We start from the raw sequence: 15,828 nt of genomic DNA on the forward strand, positions 1-15,828 counted from the left end.
TTGCACTTATGTTATGAGTATGAAGTCGTGGAGATCAGACCTCATAACAATTCTGTATCGTGTTGTTCTTGAAACTTTAGCACTCGCTGTACAGATATAGTTTAACAAGTAAAGCAGATAGTAGACCAATAACATATTATTCTCATGTAAACCACGATGAACTACTAGGTGGAAAGCTAAAGCAACAACTAAATGTCGTGTGCAGAAGTTGCAAAAAAGGAAAAATGGCGTTTAAACCGGTAATGAGCCCATGCTAACTTAACACGGTGTAAAGATATCCAGGACCTAGATGACACCTCCCCATGATCCGGAAATGAACTGAATAAGATAATAGAAGTGCCATCTCATGAGAGCAGATTGCAAGTTTATATGTGGACGGTCCGCAAGGTAAAGCATTAAAAACTAGGAAAATTCAATGCTAAAGAAAAATAAAACAGCCAAGTACTTTATCGAGTCTTAAGCCAATAGGCAAGGTAAATAATAAAAACTTGACAATTAAGTCAATGAATTGTCAATGAAATGCTAGTACTCAGCATATGAAACATGAAAAAGGTCTATGACATAAGTGTGTATGCAAAATAAGCTGCAACAGCCTCCAACAGGAAGTCACCGTCTTCATCCGAAAACAGTTCAGCCATCCAATTTAAAAGCGGAAAAGAACATACGTGCTCTCCCAGCACCGGATCCTCTATCACCATCAGAGGACAGCTCGGTGGGTTTTCAAGAAAGCTGTGTTCCAAGAAAGACTGTGCTGCCGCCAGTAAATTCCAGGGACCAAGTAGTCCATGCATCAATGCCACAGCCATAATCCTTTCGCCAGGACAAACCAACTCGTGAGTAATGATAGGAGTCATCAGCTGATTAAAGTCGACGTCAGGAGAAACCGGTCCGCAGAGACACAAATCAATGGCCCAATCGAAATCACAGGTCAGGCAGTGAAATACAGGCTGGACACAGGTGAAGTAGGAGAACCGAAAAGATAATCCATATGCCGTGCTTAATATCGCCAACGGCATTGTGCCATAATATTCTAGCATGCGATTGCGGAACAGTGTCAGCAGCTGCAGGGTCGGAGGTTGCATAGGAGGGACATCCATATTTAAAAATGTAAAAAAGCACAAGAGCGTCCGCTGGTAATGCAAGTAAAAATGCAATCCACGAACCAGAGTGGAGAAAATGGAATGAAAGGGAGCAGGGATGACTCCAAAGATTTTCTCAAATGAAGTCACGAGACCACTGGTAACAACTTTAAAAAAGTGTGCCAGGGATTTTGTGGAGGATGCGTTAAAGATAGTCGGAAACATGTTGCTGAAATTGAAAGGCAAAGCTGTGTACGGGTGTTCGCTATGTGAAGTACGAAAGTTTCACGGGCCGAACTCAAGGCCACCTCTCTCTGAGACAAAAGAGCTCTTATTCTTGTCATGCCGTTGAAACGTGTCCCAAGGTTGGTATTTGTGGCCAGATTGAAAACTCCCTATGTTCATGTGTGGGAGGAAATAGAACATTTCTGCAGCAAATAACCCGTTCACTTACTGTTACGATAAAAGGAATACTTTTAATTAACTCAGAACAATCTTCATTATTGAGCATCAAATAACTACCATTTTCCAACAACTTGAACGTGGGGATGATAGCAGGAACTGGCGTGCCTTGCAACACGCAAGCCATATTTGGTCGGTGTTTGTTGCATGAATCGTGTAACTGTATGTGCCTACACATTAGTGAATGATCTGGCGTCTCAGTGCATTCCTCTCCATTCAGATAAACTTCTTGATCATCTTTGAAACATCTGTATGTGTATGGAAGCGACCAGACCTCATGAACAAAAGCACTACCTAAAGGTTCATAAAGACCTATTGGTATATATTTCATACAATTTGAAAACTTATATAAAGCAAAAGGCAGCGTTATTAAACCGTGGATAAGGCATGTTGCCAAAAAACCCGCAATCCTCTGCTGATGATGTCACTGAGCATGTCATGAATGATGTAATATGTGACATCATCAGTAGTGGATTATGGGTAATAGTATCTCTAGTTTACTCCCCTATAGCTGTCTTTCTTTTAACATAAGTGTGTGTTTCCTTCCCTTATACTTACTGTTTTTGGTTCGCTTCCAGTTCGCGTACCAGCGAGCGAACTAGGAAGCGAACTAAGAGAAATAGAGGTTGGCACAGTTCCAAATATTGTACCAATTTTTTAATAACGGGGAGGTAGTTCTGAAAAGAACTTTTTTTTTTATTTTTCTGAACATTTTTTTAATGTTTTTGAATTTTTCGGAACAGTTTTATATTTTTTTGGGTTTTTCTTGGAGGGGGCAATGAAAACGATTCATTGTAAAGGGCTCAACAGGAGCAACAAAACAAAAAAAAGAAGTATTTATTATTTTGGGCGTTTCGGACAAACTTGCATATGATAGTCAATAGCTCTGTTGATCAGAGTGATGCTTCTTTCTCCGTAGGAAATGAATCCATCGCAAAATACGCAGGTGTGTTTTACTTCACCAAATCTCATTTGTATATTTGGCACCATCTCCCTGCCCTCTGGTCCCGTTACTTCCGGTACAACAGATCTTCTGGCCATAATAGGGAGATTATCTAGGTCGTTCCGAAACTGTGCAGCACTGTAGTTGTTAGGATGCCACCTAGTCATATGGCGATGCATTGTGTAGTTTCCGAAACTGTATTTTTTGTCGGTCCCTCTGGACAGTCTATCTTGACATATAAGGCAAGTTACGTATCTTGCATTTACTTTTTTCTGACCTTTGGGAATTTTAAAAAATTGCCAAATGAAGTTTTCTTTCCGGTGAGACGTCTTGGGCTGCTCAGGCAAAAACTGCCTCTCTTCGTGCTCGTCCTCCTGTTCCTCTTCTTCTTCTTCTTGTTGAATTACAACTTGAGCAGGTGGTCCTCTCTTCCTTGGAGGTGGTGGAGGTGGTGGGGAAGCACCAGCTGAAGCTACTAAAGAAGCCATTGCTCAGTGATCACAAAGGGTCTTTCTCTCACAATGATGAAAGTCAGAGTGAGGAAAGAAGGAGGGATTTTCATCATTTGGGAAAAACAAGAGTTCTCAACCAATCAAACGTGTTCATTTTAGATTATATGACCTAGTCTTACATCATTAGGAAACCAAAAGTGAAATGAACCAATGAAAAGTGTTATTACCAAGTCACATGACTTGCTGTGTTTACGTTAAGCGCTTTGCAGGGCCTCCCGGTTTGCTTCCAGAAACCTGCGCTTTGGCACTCGCTTCGCGTACCAGTTCGCTAACGTAGCACGTCATATGACGTATCACGCGACAACGTGGAACGTCATGCGGACGGGAGGCGTCACGATGTTGTTTTCTAACGCGGCACTTGCGGTAAAGAAACGTTTACCGGCTCGCGGTCTATTTCGCGGCATCAAGGTCAGCTAACGGGAAGCTTCCCGATTCGCGAAGCGGGAACGAAGAAAAAAAAATATTTAAAAAAAAAATTATTCATAAACATATAAAATATATTTTTGGATTTAAAGAAGAATACATTTTACAGCTACAGATATTAGCTGTTAAAAAACCAATGAAATTCACAGAAAAAACCATAGGTTATAGACCATATATAGTTAGGAATTAGCATTTACAAAACCTTGAAAATTCACTGAAAAAACCATAGGTTATAGACCATATATAGTTAGGAATTAGCATTTAGAAAACCTTATTTTACTCACACAAAACCATTGAAATTCCATATATAGTTAGTTGCACTAACTATATATCGCGCACCCGCAATCCACTGCTGATGATGTCACATATTACATCATTCATGACATGGTCAGTGACATCACTGATGACATCACTGATGACATCTCAAATGACATCACTGATGACAACATCCAGTGACTGTATGTTTCTGTAAAGTTAAAATATGTCTTAGATATTGAAGAATGAGTGGATGTATAAGTGTCTGGATGAAGGATTTAGTAGGTGCGTGACTGACTGTATGAGTGAGTGATTAAATGTGTCTCACTGAATGCATGGGTTAGTGACTAAACTGTCTTAATTTGTGCATCATTATGTCTGTTGTGATGTAAACTGCTGCATGTGTTGATCATTAGCTATACGAGAGGCTATATGTGTTATTAATTGGTTGCCCAAGTATTTCTATGGGAGATTGAGTTTGTGTGGGGGTGGCTGGGAGGTGTGTGACTCTGTGCATAGATGTGTGAGCAGTTGATTCACTAGGTGTATGAGTTCAAGAGTGCATGTGGAAAAAGCTACATGGGCGGTTGACTGTGTGCATGAGTGTATTGATGAGTGAATGGATATCTCAATGCTACATGTCATAGTAAGTACATATGTAAAACACAGTACATGTGAGAGTTGGCATATATAAATAACTGTGCATGAGAGCCACTGAATGTGTGAGTGGCTGTATGGATCATTGTGAACTTGTATCAGGGATTGTATAAGAGAGTAAATATGTGTTAGTATATGTTTGAATAAGTAAGGTGTGTATAACTGTATAGTTGAGGAAATGGAGGTGAGATTGTTTCTTTGCATGACTGACTAGGTGTGTGAGTAACTCCATGGATGAGTGACAGTGTGTGAGTGTCTGTATACACTGAGTGTATCTAAGGTTATATTAGAGTCTGAAGAGGTTTATCGTATTAGCACAAGAATGATGTCAAATGAGATGTCATCAGTGATGTCATCAGTGATGTCATTTGAGATGTCATCAGTGATGTCATCAGTGATGTCACTGACCATGTCATGAATGATGTAATATGTGACATCATCAGCAGTGGATTGCGGGTGCGCGATATATAGTTAGTGCAACTAACTATATATGGAATTTCAATGGTTTTGTGTGAGTAAAATAAGGTTTTCTAAATGCTAATTCCTAACTATATATGGTCTATAACCTATGGTTTTTTCAGTGAATATATATATATATATATATATATATATAAATATTTCCACTGCTCGCTTTTTGTAGAATGATAGAATGGCGTCTGCTGCCAACAAACGAGAGCAGACCCAAAACTAAGTGCAATTATTGTTTATTCACCGCATCAACATATCTCGCCATAAAGTGTTTCGGCAGTCCCCTGCCTTGATCACATGACAGTGTTTGGGATTCACTTTGCTGAATTTAAAGTGCTAGTGCTGTTACATTTACCAATGGACATAGAAAAAATACTTTCAATCAGTGATATGTACCTTCAGACATCGTCACAATTGATTGTTATTATATGCTTAAATGCATATTTTCAAATTTCCTGAACAACCTCTTTTCACATAAAACATAAAAATTTGACATACATTTTAGTCAATATGGCTTTATACTTGGATCTTCGCCAACCATTCTTAGCTTAAATGCATTGAAAACCAAATCAGTGATGTCATTTGAGATGTCATCAGTGATGTAATCAGTGATGTCACTGACCATGTCATGAAGGATGTAATATGTGACGTCATCAGCAGTGCATTGTAGGGGCGCGAGTTATAGTTAGCTGAACTAACTATAACGGCCAGATTTTTCTGTTTTTTTACAAGTGAAATGTCCAACTAACTATACCGTGCCTAAAACCTGTGTTTTTTCTGTGAATTTCTAAGGTTTTTTAAATGCTAATTTCTAACTATAACATTTTTAAAACCCATGTTTTTTTCAGTGAATATCTGAGGTTTTTTAAATGCTAAATTCTAACTATAACGTTTTTAAAACCTATGGTTTTTTCAGTGAATTTCAAAGGTTTTATAAATACTATTTTCTAACTACAATGTCCCTGAAACCTATATTGTTTTTAAATAAATAAAAAAACTTACATACTTTTTGTAGTGAAAAACGAACTGTAACAGTAGTCTTTTATAAGTTATAATTAGATAGATACTTTCTTACTGAATGTCTTTGATAAACCCTACATTTCTGAATAATATTTTGGTATTTCTCTTTTTCTCTGTTGTGGTTGCTCTTCTCCTTCTCCTCATAGAATATATACCAATAGTAGTGTATATTATGCTACTATCCAATTATATTCTTAAAGGAGTACGTGATGTCTTAGCTGAGCAGTGAGCGACCTGTAAGCACTATGACAGAACTTTCCAGGGTTCTACAGAATAGAAATTGCTAAAAAATTTGATTTTTTTTGTTGTGGTCCTTATACTTGTTCTTTTTTTTTTTTTTTTATCTTTTTATTGACAGTTTTTGCTTTTACATACAGGGCACGGCATTATTACAAACAAAATAGATAACAATGAGAGAAAGAGCAAAAAGAACAGCAACAATAAAAAGAGCAACAACCAACTGAAAAATAAACAAAAATATCAGTCCAGACTCTGAAAACATAAATCTAGTAAAAAAAGATTTCCATTCCATAATATTCCATAAATTCACTTATATACAATTAAATCATAATCAGTTGTCTACCTTTTATTTCTCTCACAATATTACAATAGTAGCATCTGATACCTTATATGTTGTCATAAATCACCCGAACTTTACTCGCATCTAATTTTTATTCTATTTCACCCTCTTTCCATCGTGTAATGGGGTCCCATATTAGCTTACCCAACTTCCTTCCCCTTTTCCCTTTCCGTGCATAGATCTCTTTCTCCAAATTATATGTTGTTATTAATTTGGCCAACCAATTATGAAAAGTAGGGGGAATAGGGTCGATCCATGCAGACGCTATACATAATCTCATAACTGATAATGCTACAAATAAAAATTCCCTCCCGCTTATTAGTTGTTCATCCTCCACATTCACTCCTAATAATATTGTTCCGGGAGTTAGCACAATTTCAGTTCCTAAAATGTTATTTATGAAGCCTTCGATATCTTTTTTAAGTGAATATAGATGAGGACATGTTGCAAATACATGTTTTAGATCAGCTTCCAGACTTCCACACCTATAACACTTAATACCCACAGTACCTCCCCATTGTGCTATTTTTGCAGGGGTATAATATAAATGATACAACGTTTTATAATGTTGCGCCTGCAATGGTGCCGAGCATAACAGAGAATATCCCTTTTCTAAAGAAATACCAAAGCTTTCCCCGCTAATATTAAGATTGTCCTTCCATTTTTCTTTCCATTTTTCATAATCATCCTGTTTTGATTTGATCAATTCAGCATAAAACCTCTTGATAGTACAATCTTCCCCTGATTGAACCACTTCCATAATCGGATCATGCCTAAAGCCCAATGGACCTCCCTTTTTGCTCAACAAGAAGCTCCTAATTTGTAAGTATTTAACAAATTGTCTGGTGTCTAGCTTAAATCTAGCCTGCAATTCTGAAAATTGAAAAAACACCTGTTCCCCCATTACATCCCCTATACTTCTAATTCCCTTACTTTCCCACTCAATAAATGTGGAACCCGAAAAAATCTCTTGTGGAAGATTTGGATTGTCTATAAATCTAGTGTATACATTATATTTCCCCAAGCCTGCTCTTTTAATGAAGCTTTTCCAAATTGTACATGCTGCTATAAGCGTCTTAAAATTTGTCCTTTTGTAGTAACTAGCCTCTGTAAACTTCAAAAACACATTCTCCACTTCTATTCCCAAGGTTAGTCCATAAATTGCTAGTGTTCCAAATTCGCTCCAACCTTCTGACTCTGCCCCTCCCAACAAACCAACCATATTTTGAAGAGCTGCCGCCCAATAATAAAGCTTTAATTCTGGTACTCCCCAGCCTCCCCTCTCTCTCGGGAGTGTCATGAATCTGTGGGCTCTTCTAGTTTTCCCATGTGCCCAAATGAATCTATTGATTATGTACTCTAATTTTTTAAATATTTGACATCGAATAACAAAGGTATGGCTCTGAATAAATATAAAAATTTTGGGAGAACCAGCATTTTTATTATATTCGTCCGCCCCACAATTGACATGTGCAAGTTGTCCCACCTGTCCAGGTCTTTCTCCACTTTCTTAATTAAAGGGGAAGTATTCTTCTCTACTAAAGAGTCCAAATCTGCCAAGATAATTACCCCTAAGTATATGCCTACCTGCGTCACTCGGTTATCTGTACAGATAGTATAAGAGTTTTTAATTATCTGTGTTTTGGATGTATTTAATTTATAACCCGATATCTTTCCAAATTTCATCGCCTCAATTTCTACATGCTCTATAGATTCAGTAGGATTAGGAGTGATTACAGCAACATCGTCTGCATAGGCTAAGATTTTACAGTGCCCGATGAGTGTTGTTAAAGGTGTAATCATCTCAGACGCCTCTATTCTACGAATAAGTGGGTCCATGTATATAGCAAACAAAAGCGGTGAGCAGGGGCACCCCTGTCTTGTACCCCTTTTTATTCGAAATTGCCCCGTGTTCCCCGCATTCACACGTAAAGTTGCTACCGGGTTTAAATATAGAATCTGTATAGCTTTCAGATATCCCTGTTTAACACCTGTTCTTTCTAATGCATACCAAAGATAATCCCAGGAGACCCGATCAAATGCTTTTTCTGCATCAAGTAACATTACTGCCATCGGGTCTCCTGTGACTGTTGTAACATCAAATAGAGTTATTACTTTGCGTATGTGGTGAGTAGTCCCTCTTCCCGGTATAAATCCATGTTGAGCACTACTAACTATTTTGTGAATTACTCTGGCAAGTCTTGATGCTAATGCCTTGGAGAATACTTTAGCGTCTGCATTCATTAAGGTGATGGGCCTATAAGATCCTGGTTCCTCCGGATTTTTCCCTTTTTTCAATATTACTACCACCTCGGCACTCCCCCATGATTTGGGTGCTGATTCACCCAACTGTGCCAGCTGCATGATCTTTATTAGCTCTTCTTCCAAAATATCCCAAAACACCTTGCAAAACTCTATAGGTATTTGGTCAGGGCCCGCTGCTTTCCCTGAGGGAAGTTTCCATACTGCCTCCTTAATTTCTTCTATCTGCAAGACCCCCTCTAGGCCATCTGCGTCATCCTCCTCCAATATATCTACCGGGATCTCCTGAAGATACTCCTGCATGTCCTCTTTAACTCTCCGGGTGTCTCCCCCGCTAATTCGTCATCATATAACTTCTCATAAAAAGTCCTAAATACTTCCCTTATTTCATTCGAATCTGTATACCCCCTACCTGATGTATCCCTAATTTCTCTCACTGTTCCCGACGCTTCTTGCTGCCTTGTCCGGGTAGCCAAAATTCTCCCAACTGACTCACTCAGTTCGTAACACTTCTCCCTTTTAGTAGTGTATATTTTCTCTGCTTTGCTAGCTATATCACTCTCTGCTTCGCCTTTTGCTTTCACAAGTTCTATCACGGCATTATCCAATTGACTCCCAATCAAAACACATTTTTCTAAATCCTCCTCTGCCTTGAGTACCTTTTCGAGTAACTCTAAATTCCTCAACTGCTCCTGCTTCCGTTTATAAGAATTAAAACTCTTCGTTTCCCCCCGTACCCCTGCCTTAAAGGCGTCCCAGACCACCCCCAATTCTGCGCTATCCCTATTAATGAAAAAATAATCGCTGATCCATTTATTCATATGTTCTATATATTTATCCTCTTTTAACAGCCCTCTTTCGAAAGTCCAGTTTGTATATTGTCTAGCATTTGTTTTTGTTGCTATTGTAAGTACTAAGGGATTATGATCACTAAGGATCCGCGGCAGCCTTTCAATATTTGAATTCGATATGGTAGTACTTGAAACAAAAAAATAATCCAATCTTGCACAAGTTCGATGTGGGGCTGAGTAATATGTAAAACCTTTGTTATCCAATCTCTTTTTCCCCCATACATCTGAGAGAGCATTATTTAAGACTAAACTATGTAGTGCCTGGTTAACTCTCCTTTTCCGACCTTGATATTTTCCAAAAGAGCCCAATCCTAATCCATCTGCCCCATTTATGTTAAGATCGCCTGCCAAAATAATTTTCGGTGCCCAGGTAGCTAACTCCACATCTAAAAATTGAAAAATCTCGGGGTCATCCTCCGTTGAACCATAAACAGTTACAAGCGTTGTCCACTCCCCATCTATCAAACACTCAACCATGGCCCATCTTCCCCATTTATCCTGTGCTTTCTTCCTAGTCAAGGTATTTTTATTTCTAGCTAAAATAGCTACCCCTCTTTTTTTTACCCCTTGACTAGAATCTACTAATAAATGAAATCCTAAATGACTAAGGAGATATGCTTGTGTTACCATAACATGTGTTTCTTGAATACATACAAAATCCACATTCATTTGTTTTAAGGCTACTGATATTTTTGATCTTTTTTGAGCATCATTCAAACCACATACGTTCCATGTTACACACCTAACACCCATAACTTAACTTATAATGTAACTTTTCAATCATCTAATCTCGTATACACCCTAGCCATTATTGTTGTCCAACGTCTTATAAACACTCTAGCATCAATATTTCTTATCTTTCTTCCTTCAGATTTTCGCCTCCCTACCCATTCTCCCTTTTCTGCTGTTGCCCCTTCTAAGATACATCTCTCTCTTGTGTGTCGTGCCGTGTCCTGTGCCCCCCCTAACTCCCCCCAGCCCCCTCCTCCCCCCTCCCTTACTGGCAAATAGGTCAATCCTGACCTATGTGTGACAGCCGAGCCCCCCCCCAGGGGACTTTCCCTCAGCCACTCCCCCATGATCCATCTCTTAAAACCTTTATTCAAGGTGTAAAGAACTCATCCCCCTTTTTTTTTATTTTTATTTATTTCTTTGTATTGCAAGCTGTTTGTCTTATGTCTTCAATCCGATCGGATTGCGTATTCCGTTCCCTATGTGTTCTCTCTTCTCGAAGAAAGGTCAAATACTCCTGCGCAACTATTTCAGAAAAAAATACTCTGAACTGACCATTACGTCCTACTTTAAGGCGAGAAGGAAACAACAAATACACTTCACACCCTACATTTTGAAATGGTATTATAAGTTGCCTCATACGCCATCTTCTCTCTACTGTTGTGTGGCAAAAATCCGGACGAGCAAAAAAAGTTATGTCCTTATATGTTCGTTTCTTCATTGGTTTAGCCTTCATAATTACTTCCTCTCTTAACAAGTAGTTTCCCACATACACAAGAATAGCTCTTGCTCTTGAGCCCACATTGCCCTTTTTCTGCGTAAGGGGAAATCGATGCGCTCGTTGCACTTCCTTATCCCAGTCCCAGTTATCCATCTCTGGAAAGGCACCTTTCAGCAATTCCACCACAAAAGCTCTTACATCTCCTCCTGCTTTCCCTTCCTCCACTCCGAGCAATCTTATGTTGTTACGTCTCTGCCTATTTTCAAAATCTTCAAGTTTCCAAAGTATATCAGACTCTGTTTTCTCCTGCCCCTGTCTAGATTCCTGCAGCTTTACCACCTCATCTTCCATTTTGCCAGTCCTCTGTTCGACCTCCGTCAATCTACCAGTGACTTCAGTATACATTTCATGTACTTTGTGGAGAGATCTCTGTATTTTCTTGTTAGCGCGCTTGGCTCTTTGACTCTCCAACCGAGCTTCCCCTTGTATTTGCTTCAATGTAGAAAGTAGAAGATCAAATCTATCTATGTGCGAATCTGAAAAACCTTGATGTTGGTCCTGAATCTGCTCCCGTTCCTTCACCTCCTGCAAACCAGCACCACTATTTCCATCCTGGTGAGCCTGCGAAGTGACTGTCTTATCCCAATCCAGCCTTTTAGCTACTCCTTTTTGTAGCGTACTCCCTACTCTACTAATTCTCATGCGAGGCCTCCCCCTGGGTTTATAATTTTTGATTTTCGGGTTTCTTTTTAAAGCAGTGTTCTGCTCCATCTCTAATTCTGATGAGTAAATGTCTGATTCTTCGGAGCCACTCGATAAAGGATGATCTGACTCCGCAGGCGAAGTTGAGCTTAAGTCCGTTTCATCGTCCTCCTCTTCCTCCTTATCATCATCGTTGCCTGTAAAGAAGCACTCGTCGCTGGGTGACCCTGTGACAGATAATTGTCCGAAGATGTTTATAGTTCTTTCCTGATTCAACCTCCTAGAGTCCGGTAATGAGTCATCATTGGATCTAACAGATCTAACAGATCTAGCGGGTCTAAAAGACTTCATCTTAATATTTTCCTTGGGAATAGCACCACTGCTTGGGTTTACTGTTGCATTTACTTTGATTGCTGTGCTTACTGCGTTTACTGGAGTGCCAGTGGCTGCTCTTTGCTGCATGAGTATTCCCCCTTGCTGACCATTCTGTTCGGTTACATACTCGGTTACATATGAGACTCTTGCTTGCCTAGAGGGTACTCCTCCTCCCCCCTCTACCAGGTCCGCCTGTATGTTTAAACGATCAACATGTCCTGTTGTTGCAGCCAACCTTTCCCCTTGTGGCTCACCTTGCTGTTCAATCACAGATTTGGTCGCTGTTACATCAAGATCACTCGTTTTCCGTTGTGATTCCTTTTCCTTGACCAAACAATCTACTCGCGGTTGCTCACTTGCCTGCACACTTAATTTTACATCAGTCTGTACATCAGCCTGCTGTGATTTCAATAACTCCTGTGACGCGTTGATCCCGTCGTTGATCCCGTCTTTCTCATCACCGCCTCCAGCCCCGCCTACAAAAGGAGCTCTGGTCATATGCTCTGTAACTTCGACTGAAGCAGGGCGCACTGCGATCACAGCTGTCTCCGAACCTACTGCCGATCCTGTCACCTCAGCAGCCTCATCAAACATCAAGTGCTCTGCAGTCAATGCCGTACACTCTGTCAACACCAGTACTGCTGTCGGTTCTACTGCATCAATCTTCTCAACTTCAGCGGGTGCAGTTTCTGCCTCCATCGTTTTCACCGGCAGGACTGTTAGCGCTGTTAGCGCTGGCAGCGCTTGCTCTCCACGTAGTGGAAAGGACTCAAAGATCAAAGGCTGCCGCAAGATCGCCTCTCTCTGGGACTCAGCAACGAGGTCCACGGTGTCCCCCCCAGGTAACTCCTCTCCGTGCCCTAACACAATAGGGGTCCCTCAAGGTTCAACGCTATCCCCAGATCTATTCAACTTGTATGTAGAACCTCTCACAGAGATTCTTCGGAAATCACAGATCTCCTACCACATGTACGCAGACGACACGCAAATATATATGAAGATTGCCTGCAGTGATGACATTGACCTTATGAATGAAACTCTAAAGAGAGCGTTGCATTGGCTAACAGCCAATCACCTGAAACTGAATGCCAATAAAACAGAATTCCTGTTAATTTCACCGACAAGGAGCCACACAGAGGCAAAGGAATGGGCGAAATTGGTGACTGCGCTTAACTGCACTCCAACCCTTGTTAATTCAGCCAAATCTCTAGGAATTACACTAGACGAGAACCTAGACATGAAAGAACACATCAATGCAATGGCCAAGAGCGCCCGTTTCCATTTGAACTATCTAAGAAAACTGAAACCCTTTATCTCAGAAGCAGATCTAAAACTTGCTATCCAATCGCTAGTTATTTTGAGGATCGAATATGGCTGCACTACGTTAGCTGGCCTACCAAAAACATCCACTGCACCACTAAAAGCCTGTCTCAACGCAGCGGCAAGACTCATCACGGGAACGAGGAAATTCGATCACATATCTCCCCACCTGAAGGCACTAAACTGGTTACCCTACGATGCTAGAATTAAAATGAAGATGGCCTGTATCACACACAAAGCGGTCCACTACAACACGCCGAGATATCTAGCCAAGAAAATTAAGCTATCGGGAGGTAACAGATCAACGAGAAGCGCTAAAGAGTTGCTACTACGGCCGGCCTTCTTCCAGAAAAAAAAGACCTATGACCGAGCCTTTTCAGGAGCCGCCCCCAGAGTCTGGAATTCACTCCCTCCTTACATCCGGAAGATTCAAAATATTGCAGCATTTAAAAGGGAACTGAAAAGCCACATGATGAGTAAATACCCTACATAGAGATGACCACAGACCAGTGGTATAAACATTTTGCGCCAAAGAGGACTGGAGTCATCATAAACAATCGGAAGACCAATAAGACTAATGACTATTCCACTCAAGCCTCGGCTTTACACTCTACTGCTACCTCATATTTAGATGTTATCTGCACTATGTCTCACACCAAAAGATACTACCCCTACCTTATCATGTTAATATTTATGATCGTTGCAACTAGCTATACCCATTCTACTCTTTGCTAATTACTGTGATATTGATCTGATAATAATTTACAATCCTACCTCATCGAACTTGACTGTATGACTATGACACAACCTAAACCATATGCACCGCTTAACGCTAAGTGCTCAGGCGTTAGGAATATATTTATCTAACCACCCTAGATAGCATATTGCCTCCTACCTCCATATTTGTTTTTGCTGTTTTAATTGCTACTATAATGTCAATTTTTTAACCTTCTATGTCAGTTTGTAATCACCCTAGATAGCATATCGCCTTCTACCTCCATATATGTTTTGCTGCTATAATTGCTACTATAATGCCAATTTGTAATCTCATATGTTAAGCGCTCTGATACCCACGGGTCTTGTCCGCGCTATATAAAACACTATAATTAAATAAATAAATAAATAAATAAATAATACTCCTTGCGCCGATCTTCTCTCCTTCTCTCACTCGCTATGAAGCGCTCTTCCTCACGCTTCTTTGCAGCCTCCTTCCGGGCCTGAGCTCTCTGTCGTGCCTTGGCTCTTAGGTTCGTCGCAGGGATATCGGAGTCACTTAGTAGTCCAGGTTCTTCCTCTCTCTCCCGAATCTCCTTCACTGCCCTCTGTACTTTCGGGGCCATGACACGTTTAACGGCTTCCCAGCTCTCAAGAAGATGAGTAATTGTCTCCTTAATTATAGATGCCGCTGACTGCCAGGCGCCGCTCTGCTTTCTCTTAAGCTGTGCTTCCACGGGCAGCCACACAGGAGTAATCACCAGCCTGTGAAAACCCTCGAACATCTCTGTGCCCAAATTGTGCCCAATTTGTTGCAGCTCAGTCTTCTAATGTCCTTATACTTGTTCTCCTGTGGAATACTATAAACTCACCCTGTATATTTGAATACTGAACCTATAGTAATTCAAAGGGGTTGAAGATCTATTTGTGCGAAAAAATTAACAACGTACACTACAGTTATTTCCGTTGATAGCTTACTACCTCACAGTTTGTAACACTGCTAATGTTTTATAAAATAGTAGATGCTAAACAAAAATTGTATACATAGTGCTTCATTTAATATTTTGATAAAGCGTACATTTCTATGTAATATGATGTCATTTATGTTTAACAGTTTTTTCTTATTGTTGTTGTGACCTGAGATGCTGTGGTGCTGTAGTGTTTCTTGTAGCACTTCTTTTCTACTTAATCTAAAAGTAACTGATGCCCTTTTATATTAACAAGAATATGGGGCAACACTTTTACAATCTATAGGCGACAAAAAAAGGCAGGGCGTGGCCATGCTTAAGGGATATTTTTAGAATTGCGTTTTTATTTGTCACCCCTCTGATCTATACAGCTTCACTTTCCCAAGAAAGTATATTTGTCATTGCTTTATAAAAACTGTTTCAAACCTAGACTGAAATTTTTGCAGCGCAACCACACCTCCCATTAAGAAAATTAAACACTACATTCAAAGTAAATAGTGCTCCTGGGAAGTATCCCACTCGCGGACCTAATAATAAGAAGACAGCAACACTCTGTTATTTTCCCGCCATGATTTGTAGGCCCCATCCAAATTATATAAATGGTCCTTAAAATGTATAAAATAATTTTTTACCTTCACAGTCCCAGTCCACCACCTTGTGACTACTGTACAGAGTTAATAGTGTTCCTACCCTCCCCTCTACTACTTTCTTTTCCTGTACTCCTTTGAAGTGCATCACAAAATGGCTGACAACAGTGAACCGTTCCCAGCCAATAAGGAGCAAA

Source organism: Lissotriton helveticus, chromosome 5_1 (assembly GCF_964261635.1).
Source record: "Lissotriton helveticus chromosome 5_1, aLisHel1.1, whole genome shotgun sequence".
In the NCBI taxonomy this organism is placed as follows: domain Eukaryota; kingdom Metazoa; phylum Chordata; class Amphibia; order Caudata; family Salamandridae; genus Lissotriton; species Lissotriton helveticus.